Source organism: Hemitrygon akajei, unplaced genomic scaffold, assembly GCF_048418815.1.
Source record: "Hemitrygon akajei unplaced genomic scaffold, sHemAka1.3 Scf000034, whole genome shotgun sequence".
NCBI classification, from domain to species: domain Eukaryota; kingdom Metazoa; phylum Chordata; class Chondrichthyes; order Myliobatiformes; family Dasyatidae; genus Hemitrygon; species Hemitrygon akajei.
In genome coordinates this window covers 920,967-943,222 of record NW_027331920.1, presented here as the reverse complement: position 1 = coordinate 943,222, position 22,256 = coordinate 920,967, and positions in this window count along the sequence as shown.

Genomic DNA, 22,256 nt, shown 5'->3' with positions numbered 1-22,256 from the left:
ATACAAATAGATAATAATAACCTCCCAAACTCATAGTGGTTACAGAAAATGGAAAAAATACGTAGCCCCCCCCAAAAAAGAAAAAAATACCTAACCGACATGGGCCATTGCATTATATCAATTATACACAGTAGCGTCAATAACTCCACACCTCCATCGAAATAATTAAGGATAATAAAAGTAAGGTTTAGGAAAAGTCAATTTAGCTTATATGAAAATGTTGAATAAATGGTCTCCAAGTTTCTTCATATTTAACTGGAGGGACAAAGACAACAGTTGCAATTTTTTCTAAACTCGAACAAGAAATAGTTTGAGAAAACCACTGAAATCTAGTTGGAGGATTAATTTCTTTCCAGTTCAATAGGATAGATCTTCTAGATAGATAGATAGATAGATAGATAGATAGATAGATAGATAGATAGATAGATAGATAGATAGATAGATAGATAGATAGATAGATAGATAGATAGATAGATAGATAGATAGATAGATAGATAGATAGATAGATAGATACTTTATTCATCCCCATGGGGAAATTCAACTTTTTTTCCAATGTCCCATACACTTGTTGTAGCAAAACTAATTATATACAATACTTAACTCAGTAAAAAATATGATATGCATCTAAATCACTATCTCAAAAAGCATTAATAATAGCGTTTAAAAAGTTCTTAAGTCCTGGCGGTAGAATTGTAAAGCCTAATGGCATTGGGGAGTATTGACCTCTTCATCCTGTCTGAGGTGCATTGCATCGATAGTAACCTGTCACTGAAACTGCTTCTCTGTCTCTGGATGGTGCTATGTAGAGGATGTTCAGAGTTATCCATAATTGACCGTAGCCTACTCAGCGCCCTTCGCTCAGCTACCGATGTTAAACCCTCCAGTACTTTGCCCACGACAGAGCCCGCCTTCCTTACTAGCTTATTAAGACGTGAGGCGTCCCTCTTCTTAATGCTTCCTCCCCAACACGCCACCACAAAGAAGAGGGCGCTCTCCACAACTGACCTATAGAACATCTTCAGCATCTCACTACAGACATTGAATGACGCCAACCTTCTTAGGAAGTACAGTCGACTCTGTGCCTTCCTGCACAAGGCATCTGTGTTGGCAGTCCAGTCTAGCTTCTCGTCTAACTGTACTCCCAGATACTTGTAGGTCTTAACCTGCTCCACACATTCTCCATTAATGATCACTGGTTCCATATGAGGCCTAGATCTCCTAAAGTCCACCACCATCTCCTTGGTCTTGGTGATATTGAGACGCAGGTAGTTTGATTTGCACCATATCACAAAGTCCTGTATCAGTTTCCTATACTCCTCCTCCTGTCCATTCCTGACACACCCCACTATGGCCGTGTCATCAGCGAACTTCTGCACATGGCAGGACTCCGAGTTATGTTGGAAGTCTGATGTGTACAGGGTGAACAGGACCGGAGAGAGTACGGTTCCCTGCGGCGCCCCTGTGCTGCTGACCACCGTGTCAGACCTACAGTCTCCCAACCGCACATACTGAGGTCTATCTGTCAAGTAGTCCACTATCCACTCCACCATGTGAGAGTCTACTCCCATCTCCGTTAGTTTGTGCCTTAAGATCTTGGGCTGGATGGTGTTAAAGGCACTAGAGAAGTCAAGGAATGTAATCCTCACAGCACAACTGACCCCCTCTAGGTGAGAGAGTGATTTGTGCAGCAAATACGTGATAGCATCCTCCACTCCCACCTTCTCCTTATACGCAAACTGAAGAGGATCCTGGGCGTGCCTGGTTTGTGGCCTCAGATTCTGTATTATCAGCCGCTCCATGGTTTTCATAATGTGCGACGTCAAGGCAACAGGTCTGAAGTCATTCAACTCCTTTGGTTGTGGTTTCTTCGGTACCGGGACAATACAGGATGTTTTCCACTGTCTGGGTACTCTTCTCTGCTCCAGGCTCATGTTGAAGATGCGCTGTAGTGGTTCTCTCAGCTCAGTCGCACAGGCCCTCAGTAATCGTGGGGAAACTCCATCCGGTCCAGCCGCCTTGCTGGTACAGATCTTCCTCAGTTGACCTTCCACCTGTGCAGCCGTAATCCTGGGCGTGGGCAAGGTCTCCTGTGAGTGGCTATTTTCCTGTGAGGGAAGTAAGCCTGGTGTGGATTTCTGCGGTGAGGAAGAGATTGAGCTGTCGAACCTGTTGAAGAAGTTGTTCAGCTGGTTCGCTTTCTCCACATCTCCACTTATGTTCGCCCCCCGCTTTGCACCGCATCCGGCGATGATCTTCATCCCATCCCACACCTCCTTCATGCTTTTTTTCTGCAGCTTTTGTTCTAGCGTCCTCCTATACTGCTCCTTTGCCCCCCTTATCTGTACTCTGAGTTCCTTCTGAACTCTTTTAAGCTCCAACCGATCACCATCTTTAAAGGCCCTCTTCTTCTGGTTTAGGAGGCCTTTGATGTGACTAGTGACCCAGGGATTATTATTGGGATAGCAGCGAACAGTTCTAACAGGGACAACTGCATCCACACAAAAGTTAATATAGTCCGTTGTGCATTCAGTGACCTCCTCAACGCCCCCACAGAGCCCCCCTTGCAGTACATCCCAGTTAGTAGTACCGAAGCAGTCTCTCAGGGCCTGTTCAGCTTCAGGAGTCCACTTCCTAAAAGAGCGTGTGGTAGTGGGATGCCTCATCACAATTGATTTATATCTGGGCTGTAACAAAACCAGGTTGTGATCAGCTTTCCCCAATGAAGGCAGTGGGGATGCACTATATGCCTCCTCTACGTTTGCATACAGTAGGTCAATAGTCCTATTACCCCTGGTGTAGCAATCCACGTACTGGGAGAAAGCAGGTAGTGTCTTGTCCAAGGTCACATGGTTGAAGTCCCCTGTAATTATCACCAGTGCCTCAGGGTGCTGTTTCTGAAGCCTAGCAACAGCGGAGCTGATGACGTCACACGCTACCGCGGCGGGACATACACATTCACCACAATGACGCTTGCGAATTCTCGCGGCAGATAATATGGCCTCATACTCACGGCGATCAGCTCAATATCTCTTTCACAAACGGAGATCTTTGTACTCACATGCCCGGGGTTACACCATCTAATGGTTCTAGCCATTAATGTAACAAATGCAATCATCCGCCGGGCTGGGGGGGTGGGGGGGCGATAAACGACTATTTTCCACCATTGGTAAACCGAAAATTGCAGTAATAGGATGCGGTTGCAATTTGATATTCAGAACTGTTGAAATAATACCGAAAATATCTTTCCAATAATTTTACAAATAGAGGCAAGACCAGAACATGTGGGTCAATGAAGCGACTTCAGAATGACATCTGTCGCAGGTTGGATTAACAGAAGAATAAAATCGAGCGAGTTTATCCTTGGACATGTGAGCCCTGTGAACAACCTTAAATTGTATTAGGGCATGCTTAGCACAAATAGAAGAAGAATTGACTAATTGTAAAATTTTTGCCCACTGCTCTGTGGGCATAAGACAGTGAAGTTATTTTTCCCATTCCTTCTGAATTATTTCTGACACTCCTGGCTGTATTTTCATGATCATATGATAAATGATGGCTACTTAACCCTTCTGGCAAGGATTCAGAGCTAGAATTTTTTCTGTAATGTCCATTGGACATAATTTCAGAAAATACTAACATTCAAGAAATTTCTAACTTGCAAGTATCTAAAAAAATTAGTTTAAGGCTGGATAGCTGTTCAAAGGACATAAAACTGTTATCTAAAAATAGATCACGAAAACATGTTATACCTTTTGTTTTCCATAACACAAAGGTTTGGTCCATAAAAGAGGGCTGGAAAAAGAAGTTAGATATAATAGGGCTTGATTATTCAAGCCAAAGAATTTACGAAATTGAAACCATATTCTTAATGTATGTTTAACTATAGGATTAGTTATTTGTTTATTCGGTTTAGATAAAGCAAAACGAAGCGAAGATCCTAAAATAGAAAACAATGAGGTCTTGTACAGATTTACACTCCAAATTTACCTATTGTGGGCAAGGTACTATGACCGGTTCTTGTCTCCAAAATATTAAATATTGAATATTAACTGCCCAATAGTAAAATTTCAGGTTTGGTAAAGCAAAACCACCTTCCTTCTTAGGCTTCTGTAACTATTTTTTACTTAATCTAGGATTTTTATTCTGCCACACATACGAGGATATTTTGGAGTCAATAATATCAAAAAAAAGATTTAGGAATAAAAATTGGTCATGCTTGGAATAAATATAAAAATTTGGGTTATACTATCATCTTGATAGTATTAATTCGACCAACCAATGACAGAGATAATGGGGACCACCTGGTAACAAGTTGCTTGATTTGTTCAATTAAAGGTAAAAAATTAACTTTAAATAAACCCTCATGTTTCTTGGTAATTTTAATACCCAAATAAGTAAAATGATTTGTGACAACTTTAAATGGTAAGTGTTTAAAATTGGAACTTGCATATTTAATGGAAATAATTCACTCTTATTAAAATTCAGTTTGTAGCCAGAAAAGTTACTAAACTGAGCAAGCAAGGATGAAATAGCAGGAATAGATCTCTCGGGGTCAGATATGTATAGTAACAAATCATCAGCATATAATGATAACTTATAAGTCCCTTACCCACGGGCAATACCAAAACTATTAGGTGATTCACGAATGACAACGGCTAAAGGTTCCAAAGCAATGTCAGATAATAGAGGACTTAAAGGGTAGCCTTGCCTCGTACCACGGGACAACTGAAAAAAAGGAGATCTATGATTATTGGTAAGAACCGAAGCCAAAGGTTTATAATACATTAATTTAAACCATGTTATAAATTTCAAGCTAAAATTAAAATTCTGCAACGTATTAAATAAATATAGCCATTCAACTCTATCGAACGCTTTTTCGGCATCCAAGGAAATTACATTCTGGTATTTTAGGTGAAGAAGTATAAATTATATTAATAAATTTTCTAATGTTAAAAGATGAATAACAGTTGTAAATAAATCCGGTCTGATCTTCAGAGATAATTTGAGGTAATACATTTTCTAATCTAGTGGCGAAAATTTTGGTAAAAACCTTAGAATCCGTATTCAGCAAGGATATTGGCCGATAGGATGCACATTTAGTGGGGTCTTTAACTTTTTTAAGAATTGGAGAAATGGAGGCATCATAAAAAGATTGTGATTATTTACCTACAGTTAACGCATCTTTAAAAATTTTACAAAGCCAACTAGCGAGTATAGAAGAAAAGGATTTAAAAAATTCAGCATTATAACCATCCGGACCAGGGGCTTTACCTGAATTCATTGAAAGAGGGAGTGGGTTCCCCTTTCCAGACACTGCCCGGGGACTTGTGCCACTCCTCAGGGTTATATATGGAACCTCTCGGGCAGGGACAGAGACTGGGTTCCCCTTTCCAGACAATGCCCGGGGACTTGTGCCACTTCTCAGGGTTATATATGGAAGCTCTCGAGCAGGGACAGGGAGTGGGTTCCCCTTTCCAGACAATGCCCGGGGACTTGTGCCACTCCTCAGGGTTATATATGGAACCTCTCGGACAGGGACAGGGAGTGGGTTCCCCTTTCCAGACCCTGCCCGGGGACTTGTGCCACTCCTCAGGGTTATATATGGAACCTCTCGGACAGGGACAGGGAGTGGGTTCCCCTTTCCCAGGCAGATACCCGAAGGTGACCGGGAGCCACCAGAGGGGCTGATGTAATACAAGCCATGGCACGGTGGGTCACTGAGGTAAGGGAACCCATTTGAATGACAGCCCGACTGCATGCAGATTTTGGTGAATTTACCCGATAACGACAGAAAAAAGGTGAATCCCTTGCGTACTTGATAGCTCGTTTTAAGGATACGTGAGAGTCCAATGCCGGCAAACCCCTGGACAGATCAGTATGTCCAGCTGGCAGTGCAGACTTTTCTAAACTGTCTCAGACACAAGCCTGCCCACTCCTTTAAGTTAACTAAGCTGAATTCGCTGTGTCAGACGTGGCCCCGGCTGACATAAATTCTGATGAATATCGAGCGCAATTGACTCTTTAAAGGGACTGGGGAAAAGCGAGAGTGTGCACAGAGAACCGGTAGTGAGGAGATGGCGTTCGGATCCCGACGAAGAACCCAGAACGGGTGGCAGGATTGTGCGGACGGTGCAGATGAAGAGGACACTTGGCTAAGGACCGAAACGGGGTTTATAGAAAGAGGGGACATTGGGACAAAGATTTTCACACTGCAATCACAGACAAGAATAATAAGGGGCAGGAAGAGAGCCTGGATGACAGTGATACTCGACTGAGTAACACATTTACTCTCCAGATTCTCTTTGGTCCCGGATAGGGCAGGCCAGAGGAGATGGATCACAGTCATACTCGATAGAGTACCACATTTACTCTCCACAATCCCTTTGGTCCCGGATAGGGCAGGCCAGAGGGGACTGATTACAGTGATACTCGACAGAGTACCACATTTACTCTCCACAATCCCTTTGGTCCCGGATAGGGCAGGCCAGAGTGGACGGATCACAGTGATACTCGACAGAGTACCACATTTACTCTCCACAATCCCTTTGGTCCCGGATAGGGCAGGCCAGTGGGGACGGTGATACAGGCGGCTGTGATCAGGCTCAACACACAAGCAGGCTCTTTTCTCACTGCTGTAATCAGGTAGAAGGTAAAAGAGCCTCAGGACTCGCCCCACCAGGGTCAGGAACAGTTACTACCCCTCAACTATCAGGCTCGGGAACAACACAGGATAACTGCACTCACTTGCTGTCTATTGCTGTCACTTTCATGTTTTCGTTGTTTATTTGCATTGGCGAAGTTTATGTCTTCTGCACTCTGGCTGATCTTTCAGTGATCCAGATATAGTTACCGTTCTGTAGCTTTGCTCTGTATGTTTTTAGGAGTTGTATGTGGCGACTTATACGTTCTCTGCTATTTTTTGGAATAGTCGCTTGGGGAATCTGAGGTGGAGGAGTATCTGGGCTTATTTAAAATTATACATAGATATTATCCAACCAATGTTTATTTGACAAGGGTTAATTCTGATATTGAAACTAACTGTTCTTTTTGTGGTTTTTTCCCAGAGGATTTATTTAATCTATTTTGGGATTGTGAATGTGTTAAAACATTTTGGGTTGATGTTTGTCAATTTATAGATCAATATATTAATGTGGATTTTACTTTTTGTTTTCAAAATGTCTTATTTGGGTTTACTAGTAACACCAAACTTCATAGGGATCATTTCTTTATCATAAATGATAAAGAATTTTATATCCATAAATGCAATCACAGCAATAAGAAACCTTCATTTATATTTTTTACATCAGACTTCAAACTATACGTTTATACTCTGAAAACTTCCCATAAACAGAAAGCTCTAAAGACTGTACAAATCTGTGAACGTTTTGGGTTATCTCTGTAAATGTTCCTGTTTTGTGACTCCTCTTAGATACAGTTCCTTCTGTCCAACGATATTTAGAGCGGATTTCCTTGTTAATTTGTATATTTAAAGTTAATAGTTATATATTTGTTGCTGCTTTTGTGTGATTCCCTGGCTTTATTAGCATATGTTTAGTGTTTCTGTTTTTGTTTGTGTTCAATAAAAAAATTTAAACATTAAAAAATAATAATAAAATTTACTTTGAACTTTGAGCCTCGGAGAACTTGCTTTGATTCTGAGAACAAACTGTGACTGACATCTCCGGCTCCCTGTAGCAGCCCGCCGTCGTACACACTCACAGCCAATCAGAGAGCACCACTGGGAGACTCTTGCCATCATTGGCTGAGGGGTGTCAGTGGGCGGGACGCTGGGCGGACCGAAGTTTGGAATCGGGAACGAGTGGACCCGGTGAGAGACACGAGATTAGGAGCAGCTCCCCGGGTAAAGGCTGCAATAGCGGCCGGAGTTTTGAATCCTTCCGATGGCGGAGGTGAAGATTCGGGCGGAGTTTCCGTGAGATGTTTCAGCCTCACAGGGGGTGCCCGGTCTTTCCCCGCCGTGGAGTTTCCTCCCAGACCTGTCTCCTGCTGCGGGGATACGGGAGCTGGCCCGCAGCGGCTGCCGATGGAACTCCGGTGCTGTGAGCGCTCCCCTGTGCAAAAGGACTGGCTGAAGGTCAAGGGAGAACCAGGCGCAGAGGTAAACTCGGAATTTAGAAAAAGGAATCAGGAGCAGGCCATTCGGCCCTTTGCGCCTGTTCTGCCTTTCACTCAGAACATGCCTGATCTTTGACCTTAGCGCCACTTTCCTGCAACGTTCCCAGCATCGCAGAGCCCCAAAATTTTTCCTTCGAATTTAGAAACCTTGTGGAGAAAATTCCAAAGTTTCGCTGCCCTCTGGGTGAGGAAATTTCTCCTCATCTCAGTTCTGCTGAGGTGAACTCGGATTCTGTGACCCCCATTCCTCACCACAGCCAAAGCAAACATCATTCCTGCCTCTACCCTGTCAATACCCTGTGAGACTGTGTCTGTCTCAGTCAGACGGCCTTTTATTTCTCTAATTTTGAGACAGGCCCGGTCAGAATAATCTGTCCGAGGACATTACCTCACCTCCTAAATCAATCTGGGAAATCTCTTCATTCCCTTCATTCCACAGGCTGACTCCGGGAGGGAGACCAGACCTGTGCACAGTGTTCCATGTGCGCTCTCACCAGGACCCGATATACCTTCAGAGGAGATCTTTATTCTTGTATTCAAACCTTCCTTCCCATTCAATGCTCTTCATTTAATATCGAACTCAAACAGTGAACAGACACAACACAGCCTCAGCCATGAATTTAAAGGGCAGGTGTTGCAACAGTTTGAGCTTCATACCGGGGGCCACGGAGCAAGCAGGGTGTCACAAAGGGAGGAATGTGGGAGTGTTGTATGTCTGAGCCCAGCTGTGTGTGTTTGTGTATCAGAATCAGGTTTAATATCACCGGCAAATGTGGTGAAATCTGTTCCTTTGTGTCTGCAGTACACTGCAATATTTAGTAATAAAAACTACTGATTACAATTAGAATGTGTAAAATTATATTTAAAATGTAGTGCAAAACGAGAGGGAAAATACTGAGGAAGTGTTCATGGGTTCTTTGTGCATTCGGAAATCTGATGGTGGGGAAGAAGCTGGTGAGTGTGTCTCCAGGCCCCTGTACATCATCCTTGATGATAGCAATGAGAAGAGGTCATGTCCTGGGTGATGGGGGTCCTTAATGATGGATGCCACCTTTTGTGGCATCATCTTTTGAATGTGTCCTGGATGCTGTGGAGTCCAGTGCCCATGAAGGAGCTGGCTGAGTTTACAACTTTCTGCAGCATTTTCCGATCCTGTGCAGTGGCCTCTCCACACCAGGCAGTGATGCAACCAGTTAGAATGCTCTCCACAGTACATCTGTAGAAATTTGCAAGTGTCTTTAGTGACAGACCGATTCCCCTCAATCTCCGAATGAAAGATAGCCGATGTTGTGCCTTCATTGTAACTGCATCAATATGTTGGGCCCAGGATATTTCCTCAGAGATGTTGACAGGCAGGAAATGGAAACTGCTCACCCTTTTCACTTCTGATCCCACGATGAGGACTGGTGTGTGTTCCCTCGACTTCCCCTTCCTGAATCCACAATCAATTCCTTTGTCTTCATGATGCTGAGTGCAAGGTTGTTGCTGCGACACCGCTCAACTTGCTGATCTATCTCACTCCTGTACTCCTCCTCGTCACCATCTGAAATTCCAGCAACAATAGTTGTGTCATCAGCAAGTTTATAGATGAGCCTAGCAACACAGACGTGGTGTAGAGAGAGTAGAGCAGTGGGCTGAGCACACATCGTTGAGGTGTGCCAGTGTTGATTGTCAGCAAGGAGGAGATTTTATTTCTGATCCACACAGACTGGGGTCTCCTGGTGAGGATCCAGTTGCAGAAGGAGGTACAGAGGCCCAGGTTTTGGAGCTTGTTGATTACAATTGAGGGTCAGATTTTGTTGAATTCTGAGCTGTAATCAGCAGCCTGACTTGTATATTGCTATTGTCCAGGTGATCTAATGCTGAGTGGAGAGCCAGTGAGATTGCATCTGCTGTAGACATATTGTGGCAATCGGCAAATTGCAGTGGGTCCAGGTTCATGCACAGACAGGAGTTGATTCTAGTCATGATCAACCGCTCAAAGCTCTTCATCACTGTAGATGTGAGCGTCACTGGGGGATACTCATTGAGGCAGCTCACCCTGCTCTTTTGGGGTTCTGCTATGATTGTCACGTGTGTGTGTGTGTGTGTGTGTGTGTGTGTGTGTGTGTGTGTGTGTGTGTGTGTGTGTGTGTGTGTGTGTGTGTGTGTGTGTGTGTTGTAACAGTGAGACAGAGAATCTGAGGCTTCCCAGTTCGATTGAGGAATGTCTCCGGTAACTGGAGTTCCTCTAAAGAGGGCTCACATTGACAGGACGACCATTCAGATCAGAGCAAAATTATTTACCCGGCCAGTGGTGAACCTTTAGAGCTGACAACCCAATCTGGTGTTGAGATAAATACTCACAAATTCACACGTCAGTTTAAAATGTACAAAGTAAACGTATTATCAAAGTACACGCACGTCACCATGTATAATCCAGAGATTCGTTTTTCTGTGGGAAAACTCAGTAAATCAAAGATCCACAACAGAATCCGTAAAAGACTGAACCCAACAGGACGGACAAAAGAAAGAGGAAACAGCATACAAAAGAACAACAAACTATGCAAATGCAAAATAAAAAAAAGAGATAAATAAATAAATAATAAATATTAATAACATGAGAAGAAGAGCCTCGAATGTGATTCCAAAGGTTTGAAGTTGCTGACCCTCTCCATCTTTGATCCCCGATGAGGACTGGCTCATGGATCTCCTGTTTCCGCCCTCTGGGGTTAATAATCAGCTCCTTGCTCTTGCTGACATTGAATGAGAATTTGTTATAAGATCACAAGTTGCAGGAGCACAATTAGGCCATTCGGCTCATGGAGTTCGCACCGAAATTTCATCATGGCTGATTCATTATCCCTCTCAGCCCCAATCTCCTGCCTTCTCCCCGTATCCCGTCATGCCCAGATCATTCAAGGATCTATCAACCTGCCTTAAATATTAATAATGACGGCCTCCACAGCTAGCTGTAGCATGGAATTCCATAGATTCACTCATCCCTGGCTTAAGAAATTCATCGCCATTCCAAAAGGACACTCCCACAGCCTCTGCACAGGCCTTCCAACACTCGATATGTTTCAATTATGTCACTCTCGCTCTTCTGAATTCCAGTGAATACAGGCCCAGAGCCATCAGAAGCCCTTCAAGTGACAAGCCGTCAAATCCCGGAATCATTTTCATGACCTTCATTTGAACTCTCTTCAGTTTCAACACATCCTATCTAAGATAAAGGACTCAAAATGCTCCCATTCCTCAAGGTGAGGCCTCACCAGTGAGTTACAAAACCTCAGAATTGCATCCTTGCTTTTATATTCTGGTTCTCTCGAAATTAAATGCTGACATCGCACTTGCCTTCCCCACGATAGATTCAGACTGCAAGTTGGCTTTGGGGAATCCTGCATAATTACTCCCAAATCCCTTTAATCCTCAAATGGTTGTGTCTTCACTCCATCTACGGAAAATATCTACCCTTTCATTTCTTCTACCAAAGTCATGACCATACATTTCCTGACATTGTATTTCATCTGTCACTTCTTCGCCCATTCTCTTAATCTGTCTAAGTACTTCTGTGGCTCCTCTATTTCCTCAAAGCTATCTGTCCCTCCACCTATTTTCGTATTGGCTGCAAACTTTGCTCAAAACAATCAATTCATCCAAAGTATTGACATAACACAAATCCCTGTGGAACATCATTAGTCACCGGCAACCAAGCAGTAAAGTTTCCCTTTATTCCCACTGTTTGCCTCTTGCCAATCAGCCACTGCTTTATCGATGCCAGTATATTCCCTGTAATACCATGGGCTAAGTAGCCGCTTTTGTGGCTCCTTGTCAAAGATTTTCTGAAAATCCAGATACACAGCAGCAACCGATTCTCCTTTGTCAATGCTGATTGTTAATTCTTCAAAGAATTCCAACAGATTTGCCAGATCTAAGATTGTCCCTTGAGACGAAACGAGCAGCTGACTTGTGCAGCGGACCAACAGTCCTCGAAGTTCTTGTAGTCTTGTGATGATATAAAACACATTATGCAGAGAGAGAGAAACAAAACTCCTTTAGTTTGCCCCGAGAGGACACAGGGTCCAAACGCTTTGCCAACTTAATAATGTCTCCAAGGCCTGGACTTGCAGAGTTCAGAAGAATGAAACATATCAAACATTGAGAGCACAGAAAACACAGTGGAGAGCTGGAGAGGGAGATGTGAGAGTTGTTTGTGCGTGCATGTGTGTGTGGTGCATGCGGTTGTGTCTCCTTTTGTATCTGTGCGTGTGTTTCTGTCTCTATGTGTCGTCTCTGCGTGCTAGTATGCGTGTGAGTGTCTATGTGTGTATTTGAGTCTGTGTGCGTGTTTGTTTCCATTAATGTGTGTCAGTGTGTAAGTACTGTATATGTGTCTGTGCGTGCACGTGTGTGTATCTCGATGTGTGTGTGTGTCTGTGTTTTGTGTGAGTCTCAGGGCCTGTCTGCGCGAGCATGTGTGTCAGTGTGTGTGTGTGTGTGTGTGTGTGTGTGTGTGTGTGTGTGTGTGTGTGTGTGTGTGTGTGTGTGTGTGTGTGTGTGTGTGTGTGTGTCTGTCTGTCTGTGTGTGTGTGAGTGTGTGTGTGTGTGTGTGTGTTTGCGTGCGAGGGTGTCTCACTCTTCCTCTGGATGGATGTCTGTGAGTTCTTGTGCCTTTGCTCACATTTGAAATTAAACTTATTCTGACAGTACAGATACGTAACCACATACAGACAGGATATTCATTTTCTTGCTGGCATCCACAGTAGAACAGAAAAATACAATAGAATCAATAAAAAACTCCACACGAAGACTGACAAACTGATCATTTTGAGACGATGAGTTGCAGAGGCCTGGAAAATGTGTCCACACGTGTGGGACCTGCTTCCCCAGGGCAGCAGCGAGAAGAGAGCGTGGTCTGAGTGGGTGGGGGATGGTTATCATTGATGCTGCTTTCCTGTGGCCGCGCTCCTTGTAGATGTGCTGAATTTCTCTTTGCTGGGCTGGGAGTGTCCAACACTTTCTGTAGATCTTTCCGTTCTTGGGAACTGGTTTCTGTCCCGGGTTGTGATGCAACCAGTCAGGGTATTGTCTATCATGCATTTACTGAAGTTTGACAAAGTTTTGGACAACAAGCTGAATTTGTGCAACTTCTCAAGCAGTGGAAGCTCTGTGTCTTCTTTGTGACAGCAATTACGTGTCAGCTCTCTGAACTGGTAGCACCAAGGCATTTAAAGTCACCGGCCCTGTGGAAGAACATTTGAAATATAAAGTCAGAAGAGCTCTGTGTTGTTAAAGTTTGGAGGCCTTGCGGATTGTTCACAGATATAATCACAAGCTGGTTTCCCTGTAACTCAGAGGGTGGAGAGTGGAGAGAGGGGGAGGGGGGCAGAGAGGGTTAAGAGTTGTGTTCTGTTAAAGCTTTGTGACTTTGTCGACAGCCTGTATTTATCCAATTCAGTTGCAAGCCTGCAGAACTAAGATTATTGTCTGACCACATCCCCTCAGTAGAGCGATAATACAGCTGTACAGATGAGATAAGTGTAGACGGGTGGGAATGAACGTTTTGAACTGACTCCTCTGTTCTGACAAGGTCACACACACTTGTCCGCTGCTGGATCCAAACACGAGCTGATTTTCCTCTAACTCAGAGGGTGGAGAGTGGGGGGAGGGTGAGAGAGAGCTGGGGGAGAGATGTAGAGAGAAGGTGAGGGTGGCAGAGAGAGAAGGGGAGGAGGGAAGAGAGGGTTAACAGTTGTGTGCTGTGAAAGCTTTGTGACTTGACAGCCTGTATTTATCCAGTTCAGTTGTAAGCCTGCAGAACTAAGATTATTGTGCTGACCACATCCCCTCAGTAGGGCGATAATACAGCTGTACAGATGAGATAAGTGCAGACGGTTGGGAAAGAACATTCTGAACTAACACCTCTGTTCTGCTAAGGACACACACACTTGTCTGCTGTTGGATCCAAACACAAGCTGATTTCTCTTTTCACCCAGAGTTCCACAAATGTGGAATCGCAATGACCTTGTGGTAAAATAAATGATTTTCCACAATGACTGTGTGTTTCCTTTTTTATTGCTGCATCGGATCCGGAGTAACAATTATTGTCTTTTCCTTTACGGTTGTGTACGGAAAATGGCATCAAAGGCAGGTGCGCTGAGAAACAGACTTGCAGCAGCGTCACAGACACATGGCAAAGCCGCGGTCACAACAACATCAACACAAGTTATTCAAACATTTTACAGGAAGGAGCTCAAGTAGAACAAAAACATTTAGAGCACAGTGGTCAGTGTGTTCACAGTACAACATCGCACTCATAGTGTTCAAAACTAATGTGTCCAATTCCAGATAAAATGGTAAACCAGCTTCATAAGTAACGAATCAAAGAGATTACCGGTAGCTAATGCTTGTGTTTGGAATGGAATGGATATTCGTAGCCCATATTAAATGTTACTTATGATTATAAGTACCGTTAGAACATTAGCAACAGTTGCGATCATGGAGCGAAGATTTGACAAAATGGCAGGCAAAGATTTCGCTTGAGTTTATACTAGCGCTTTCGTTAGGGCAGTAGATCTGTCCGGTGCTCTTGCGGCCCCGGGAGCGGGGGTAGGTCATGGGCCATTGATCCTTTCGAGAAGAGGGGATGGAGGCGAGGCTGCCGAATTGGAAGCGGAGATTCCTGCAGCTGTGCGCGGAGACTTTAATGAAAAGCTGCTGTCGTTTCGGCAGAGTGAGGGGAGAGAGACGGCCGGAGAGGCGGCTGAGTTGCTTGCGGCGGAGATGGGCCAATCAAATGGCTGAGGCGAATTTGTTAAGGATGGATCAAGTGACAAAAAGGCACACAGTCACAGGCGACGATCGATATTGTCTCCGAATGTCCGTTAGACGCGTACCCCTCCCCGCGGCGTTGGTTGAGCTGATCAGAGAAGTAAGAGGGGAGGAAAATGCGACGGGTGAGCGGGAGGCCTCCGTCAGCAGGGTGGCGCCCTCGGTATTAGCCTCCGTTGCTGAAGAGAACAATGATATATCACAACCGGGGATGTTACAGGTGTTTGTGGCAGATTTGTGAACTGAGATGTCCAGGCTACAGTGGGTAGCTGCCGCCACCAGGCATGACAAAGCCGACAGGGAGCCGGACCCACTGATGGGATACACTGAGCAGAGGGACGCTGTTGAACGGGGTCTCTGGAAAAAGCGGCCGCTTTAGGAGGGAGTGTAAAGAACGTGAAAACCCTCAGAGAGTGAGCCCGCGGACACTCCGGCAGGAAGGGAAGTCAGGAAACTTCAGAGAGACACAATGAGGGAACGGCATGGCTTCTCGATAGGGACACAATACAATCAATACATCAAGAAAAACACTGAAGTGTAAAGTCCTCTTCCTGAAGGCTAAGTGAGGGAAATCTGCAGCTTATCGCTAGGTATCGCGGGTGTTTGTGCTATGGACATACTTGACACAGGTTCCCAGGTTACCCCACTTTGCAGATCGCTCTACAACCGGTATGTGACGGTTGACGTTTTGGTGCCACGCAGCGTGCAAGAGCCCTGGGGCATCAGTACCGATGACCACCCGGACGGTGGATAACATCATTAAAGGTGTCAGCGGACCTGGGGTTATGATAAAACCCAAGGTTGTTTCAGTTTTGATACTTTAATAAAAATGCTCTTTGAACTTTGTTCTTGACATTAGTTTAAGTTGCAGGCAGCATTTTGGAAATGAATCTTGCTCTGGGATGATCTAATATGCATGTGGGGTGTCCGCGGGTTTAGGAGTTCGCACAGATCTGAGGTTGTGCGCAGGTTTAGGGGTGTGTCGGCGGATATAGGAGATTAGGGGGCGCAGGTCAATTTGATGTGTGATGACTCTCAAGGTACTTTACTGATAAATACAGTTAGAACTTTGAACATCGTTTTCGTTATTTTTGTGAGATGGAGGCAGCAATTTTTTGAACTGTTTGAAATGATTCCTGATCTGGGATAATCTAATGTGCATTTGGGGCTTTCACACGTCACTAGGATGTGCTGAGGAAGCGTACCCGACCAGGGTCACCAGTTGAAAAGCAACCGATGACGTGCCGCAACAGCACGTTCGTGCAAAGGGTTTCATTCAGTGCCAGGCGGAAATAGTGCAAAAGCTCTTCAAAAGTTGTGAAGGAGGCAAATGAAAACAAACATATATCCGCAAAAATTACTAATATACAAAGCTTTCTTCATAACAAACTTTGTTCTTTTTTAACCTTCCCATATTACTATCCACCAAACGTCAAATCCAACCGCCACATCTCCCAGCAAAGGCAGACTGAGGGTTTAAATCTGCCTCCGCCTGGCCTAGAAGGACTGTTGGTCTGGGCGGGGGGGAGGGTGGGGGTGAGTGTGGATTACGTGACCAGATCATAATAATTATCGTAGATGAAGAAAATGACCTTTTTAAACAGCGTTCTAACATGTTACAGTTTGATTCCACAACAAATGTCCCACTGATCAGTGTCCACATGCTCAGGAGAATATAAAACAATAATGCCCTCCCACCAGTGGTGCTACCTCTGCAAGGTGTGGGGCGCCTGACCCCACTAACCCGGGTATTGTCTCAGGACACCCCAAAAGGTCTCTCTGGTCTCTTGGGATCGTTCTGCTGTCTGGAAACCGAAGTAACGGTGTCAGTGAAAATAAATGAAACTGTTTGGAATGACTGTGTCCAGAATCGTTATTTTTATCAGTTATCTCTATACGGTCTATTCCCCGGTCTCTGTATTTCCGAAACTTTATCGTCTCCTTCACTCCTATACTGCATATTCTGCTGTCCTTGTCTCCCTTAGACACCATTCTCTGACTCCTATACTGTATAGTTTCCTGTCTTTGTCACACCGACACTGCATCATCTCCAGTCTCTGTCTCCCCTAAACTGTACAGTCTGTCCTCTCTATCACCCAACACTGTCAAGTCTCCAGACTCTGTAATCCGACAGTGAATTATCCCTGGATTCTGTCACACATAAAGTGTACAGTCTCTCGTTTCTTCACCCCTATACTGAAGACTCCAGCCGCTGTCACCACTATATCCTATATTCTCCACTCTCTGTCACCCCTGTACTCTGTAGTCTTCAGCCTCTATTACCCCTATACTCTATAGTCTCCAGTCTTTGTCACTCCTGTACTCTATAGCCTCCAGTCTCTGTCACCCCTATACTGTCCTGTCCCTAGTCTCTGTCACCCCTATTCTCTGTACTCACCAGTCTCTGTCACCCCCATACTCTATAGTCTCCAGTCTCTGACTCCCCTATACTGTATAGTTCCTAGTCTGTGTCACCCCTATACTCTGTAGACTCCAGTCTCTGTCACCCCTATACTGTACAGTCCCTTGTCTCTGTCAACCGCATAGTGTATCGTCTCCAGTCGCTGTCACCCCTATACTCTATAATCTCCAGTCTCTGACTCCCCTATTCTCTATAATCTCCAGTCTCTGTCACCCCTATACTCTATAGTCTCCAGTCTTTGTCACCCCTGTAGTGTATCATCTCCAGTCCCTGTCACCCCAATACTCTATAGACTCCAGTCTCTGTCATCCCTATACTCTATAGTGTCCAGTCTCTGTCAGCCCTATACTGTATAGTCTCCAGTCTCTGACTCCACTATTCTCAATAGTCTGCAGTCTCTGTCATCCCTATACCATACAGTCCCTAGTCTCTGTCACCCCTATACTCTATAGTCTGCAGTCTCTGTCACCCCTATACTGTATAGTCCCTAGTCTCTGTCAACCCCATAGTGTATCGTCTCCAGTCTCTGGGGTTGTGGACCTCTGTAATGGACCAAAAGCAATGTTGGTGAGGGTTCAGCAGAGGGTTGTCAGGGTGAACTTCTGAAACGTTACGATAGTAATTTTTGTGAGGGAACGGGTAAATAGGATTGGAGATCCTTGGAGAGCCCATTTGTTGTTTCTTCCCCGTATTGTTGAAGTAATTTTGCTGAATTTACTGGAACCGGCAAACTACTAACATTTGCTCCCCTGGCTGCTGGAATATAGACACATTTACCAGACATGGAAATAACATTGAAATGCATTTGAACTCATTCGAAGCATATAATCGAACAGCGTTTTAGCGACAGAGTCGATCATATAACGTAACCAGATGTTTGACTACTGCCTTCAGCTCCTGCCTGAATTTCCTTTGTGCCAGAGTGTAGATACACGTGTTGGTGCAGGTACAGAGATATTGTAACATGAACCCAAACTGTTGCAGGATATATGTCGGGGTGTTCAAATATTTGTCTGTGTAAGAGTAATTCTCAACTTGCCAGTTCATAGTATATACAATATAGGGGATCCACAACAATATGAAATTGGCTGACAGTGTGAACAACAAAATTATTGACTTTCTCCGGTTCTCCACCTCTGGATCATTCTTTTTCTCACTGCTGTTCCTGAGCCCCCGGCGAACTCTGTTTGCCGCGATAATATGACTGACTGTGAAAGCATTAAAAAGTAGAATCAAACCGATCGGCAATAAAGGTGTAGTGATGGTGTTAAACCACTGGAATGCTTTCCACGCTGGTAAAGTAAGGAAATCCATTGTCAAAATGCACCGCCAGGGTATGTTGTCAATGATAACGTAAGGTTCTACCACAAAGTAGAATGGAACACTTTTCGCACAACATCCTAAACACACAATTACTATCACAATAGTCGCCGTCTTCTCGGTGCAGTATCGTTCCCGCAGCTTTTGACTGCAGATTGCAATACAGCGATCGAACGTGAAAGCCACCGTGAGCCAAACAGAACAGTCCATGGTTCCAACACTCAGGACAAGCGTCACGGCACAAACCGGCGTAATGAGCAAAGGAAGGGCATAAACATAAATATTATTGATCTGATCGAATACAACAGAAATAATAACACCCAGTAAGTCAGCTGCTGCCATTCCCACCAGGTAACGGGAGATGCATTTAGAGAGTCCGCAGTTTCCCAGAGACAGGATCACAATCGCCACTAAATTAACTGCAAGGAAGCAAAGAAGAGTTAGGTTCATGCGCAGACACCCAGATCATGTTAGCTTGGAATACACGCATAGAAATGTGTTACATCGGATTGAGTGAATCTCAGACATCTGATCATATCCCGGGTGTGACAGGCTTCAACTCCGAGAGCGGAAATGTTCTCCGTACGGGCTCCGTCACTGTCCTTCGGTTGGATGATAACGACGGACCCGAGTAACAGTTGAGCCACAACTTTCCAGTTGTCGGCAAGTTATCAATGAGCGGCTTATCGACTCACTCACCCAGACAGCTGAGAATGCTGAAGGTTTCATATATTGCAGGGTTAAAATAGATTCAGGGAGATGACATTTGGAGTGAAGGGATAGGACGGCTAAATGCGTTTCGATGTACAGGTGGCAAATAAACGTCAATCTTGTACATTGCGACCGAGAAACAATATAAGGATGTTTGCTCCCTCATGTTGTACGCTCGATGGAAGAAATGAAATAATTTTTTATTTAAATTAAAACTGGGACTAAGAAGACACGGTAAAATAAAAGTGTTTTTCAGCTTATCGTGGCAATTTCAGAGACATGTCGATAAATAAACAGACAAGAAGTCTTTCTAGTGACATTGAGACGGAGAAAAAAGGAACTGGGTGTTGCCGAAAAACCGGGGTGCTGGCAAAGAGAGCTGCGGCGATGCTGTAGGATTTGTTTTCATTTTAGTGAACATTTGGGATTCTGTATCGATGTAGAATCAGATTTGGAACAACACGTGATGGTAAAGCTGCAAAGACGAGAAAGGTAAAATGCTGGAACAGTATCAATATTAGCATTCAATCAATTGTTAATATTGACAAAGTGATCAGACCTGAGAAAAGAGCAACAATTCCAGGGTAAAATTAAAGAATAAAATAAAATATAACTTTAAATCTGAACCGGAGAAGACACCATCTGTAACAAATGCAACAAGAGCAAAACACACGTATACAGTCGGAACCAATTCCAGTTACTTACCAGGGATACCAATCGCTGCCAGTACAGGATAGTAAATTCTCGCAATGTAGTAAATTGCTGGATGTCCCATTTTCTGTGTGAGTTGGTGATCAGTTGAAAGCAGTCCAGATACTGATCGCTACTGTTGATTGCTTTGCAAGTTTTTATACAGGAGAGGAAAGTGCCCTCTGACAATTAATCATCCCACGTGGTTAGTCACATCAGTGACATTCCACTAAACAAACACTTGAGGTAAGCTATTTATATGAATTGCGTCATCGTACAATGAAAATCGCTCTCTTGGAAGAATTACAAAATAACAATTCTGTTCAATTCTGTTTATTCACACCTTCAAACGAAAACGTTGTACATTATATATATTGTATGACAATTTTCTGACACAGAGTTGGTGCGTTTCACATGAAATAATCCTCAGTCTCAATTTCGTTACAAGGTGGACTATCACCCTCAAATAATCAACAATAGTCACAATAGGCGAAGCGCATTAAGATTCTGAGGTTAAGGAAGGCATTTCGTTTGATTGTTCAATTCAATAATCTTTCCCGTATGGGGAATGCTCACACTTCCTTCTTGCTTTCAGATTGGTTTGGTGCCACAAAAGTGGTCAAACTGGAGGATAAATAACTCAGTAAACAATAGACAATAGACAGTAGGTGCCCGGTTAGTCCATCCGGCCTTCCTAGCCAGTACCGCCATTCACTGTGACCATGGCTGATCATACACAATCAGTACCCCGTTCCTGCCCTCTCCCCACATCCCTTGACCTCGCTATCTATAAGAGTTCTATCTAACTCTCTCTTGAAAGCATCCAGAGACTTGGCCTCCACTGCCTTCTGGGGCAGAGCATTCCACATATCCACCACTCTCTGGGTAAAAAAGATTTTCCGCTTCTCTATTCTAAATGGCCTACCCCTTATTCTTAAACTGTAGCCTCTAGTTCTGGACTCACCCATCAGAGGGAACATGCCTCCAGCGTGTCCAGTCCCTTAATAATCTTATATGTTTCAATCAGATCCCCTCTCATTCTTCTAAATTCCAGTGTATACAAGCTCAGTCGCTCCAATCTTTCAACATATGACAGTCCCGCCATTCCGGGAATTAACCTTGTGAACCTACGCTGCACTCCCTCAATAGCAAGAATGTCCTTCCTCAAATTTGGAGACCTAAACTGCACACAATACTCCAGGTGGGGTCTCACCAGGGCCCTGTACAGCTGCAGAATGACATCTCTACTCCTGTACTCAATTCCTCTTGTTATAAAGGCCAGCATGCCATTAGTTTTCTTCATTGCCTGCTGTACCTGCATGCTTGTTTTCATTGACTGATGTACAAGAACACCTAGATCTCGTTGTACTTTCCCTTTTCCTAACTTGACTCCATTTAGATAGTAACCTGTCTTCCTGTTCTTGCCACCAAAGTGGATAACCTCACATTTATCCACATTAAACTACATCTGCCATACATTCACCCACTTACCTAGCCTGTCCAAGTCACCATGCGTTCTCATAACATCTTCCTGACATTTCACACTGCCACCCAGCTTTGTGCCATCGGCAAATTTGCTAATGTTACTTTTAATCCCTTCATCTATATCATGACTGTATATTGTAAATAGCTGCGGTCCTAGCATCGAACCTTGCGGTACCCACCTGGTCACAGCCTGCCATTCCGAAAGGGACCCGTTAATCGCTACTCTTTGCTTCCTGTCAGCCAGCCAATTTTCAATCCATGTCAGTACTCTGCCCCAAATACCATGTGCCCTAATTTTCCCCACTAATCTCCTATGTGGGATTTTATCAAAGGCTTTCTGAAAGTCCAGGTACAGTACATCCACTGGCTCTCACTTGTCCATTTTCATAGTTACATCCTCAAAAAATTCCAGAGGATTTGTCAAGCATGATTTCCCCTTCATAAATCCACTGATCCATAAATCCCTTCACTGATCCTTCTACTGTTATCCAAATGTGTCGTAATTTCCTCCTTTATAATTGACTCCAGCATCTTTCCCACAACTGACATCAATAAACGATTAGATTAGTTATGCATCTCGAAGTCCACCTCCTCATAGAAACATAGAATAAAAACATATAGCACAATACAGGTCCGTGTTCACTCAACCTAATCTCATAAGCCACGCTCCCCAACACAG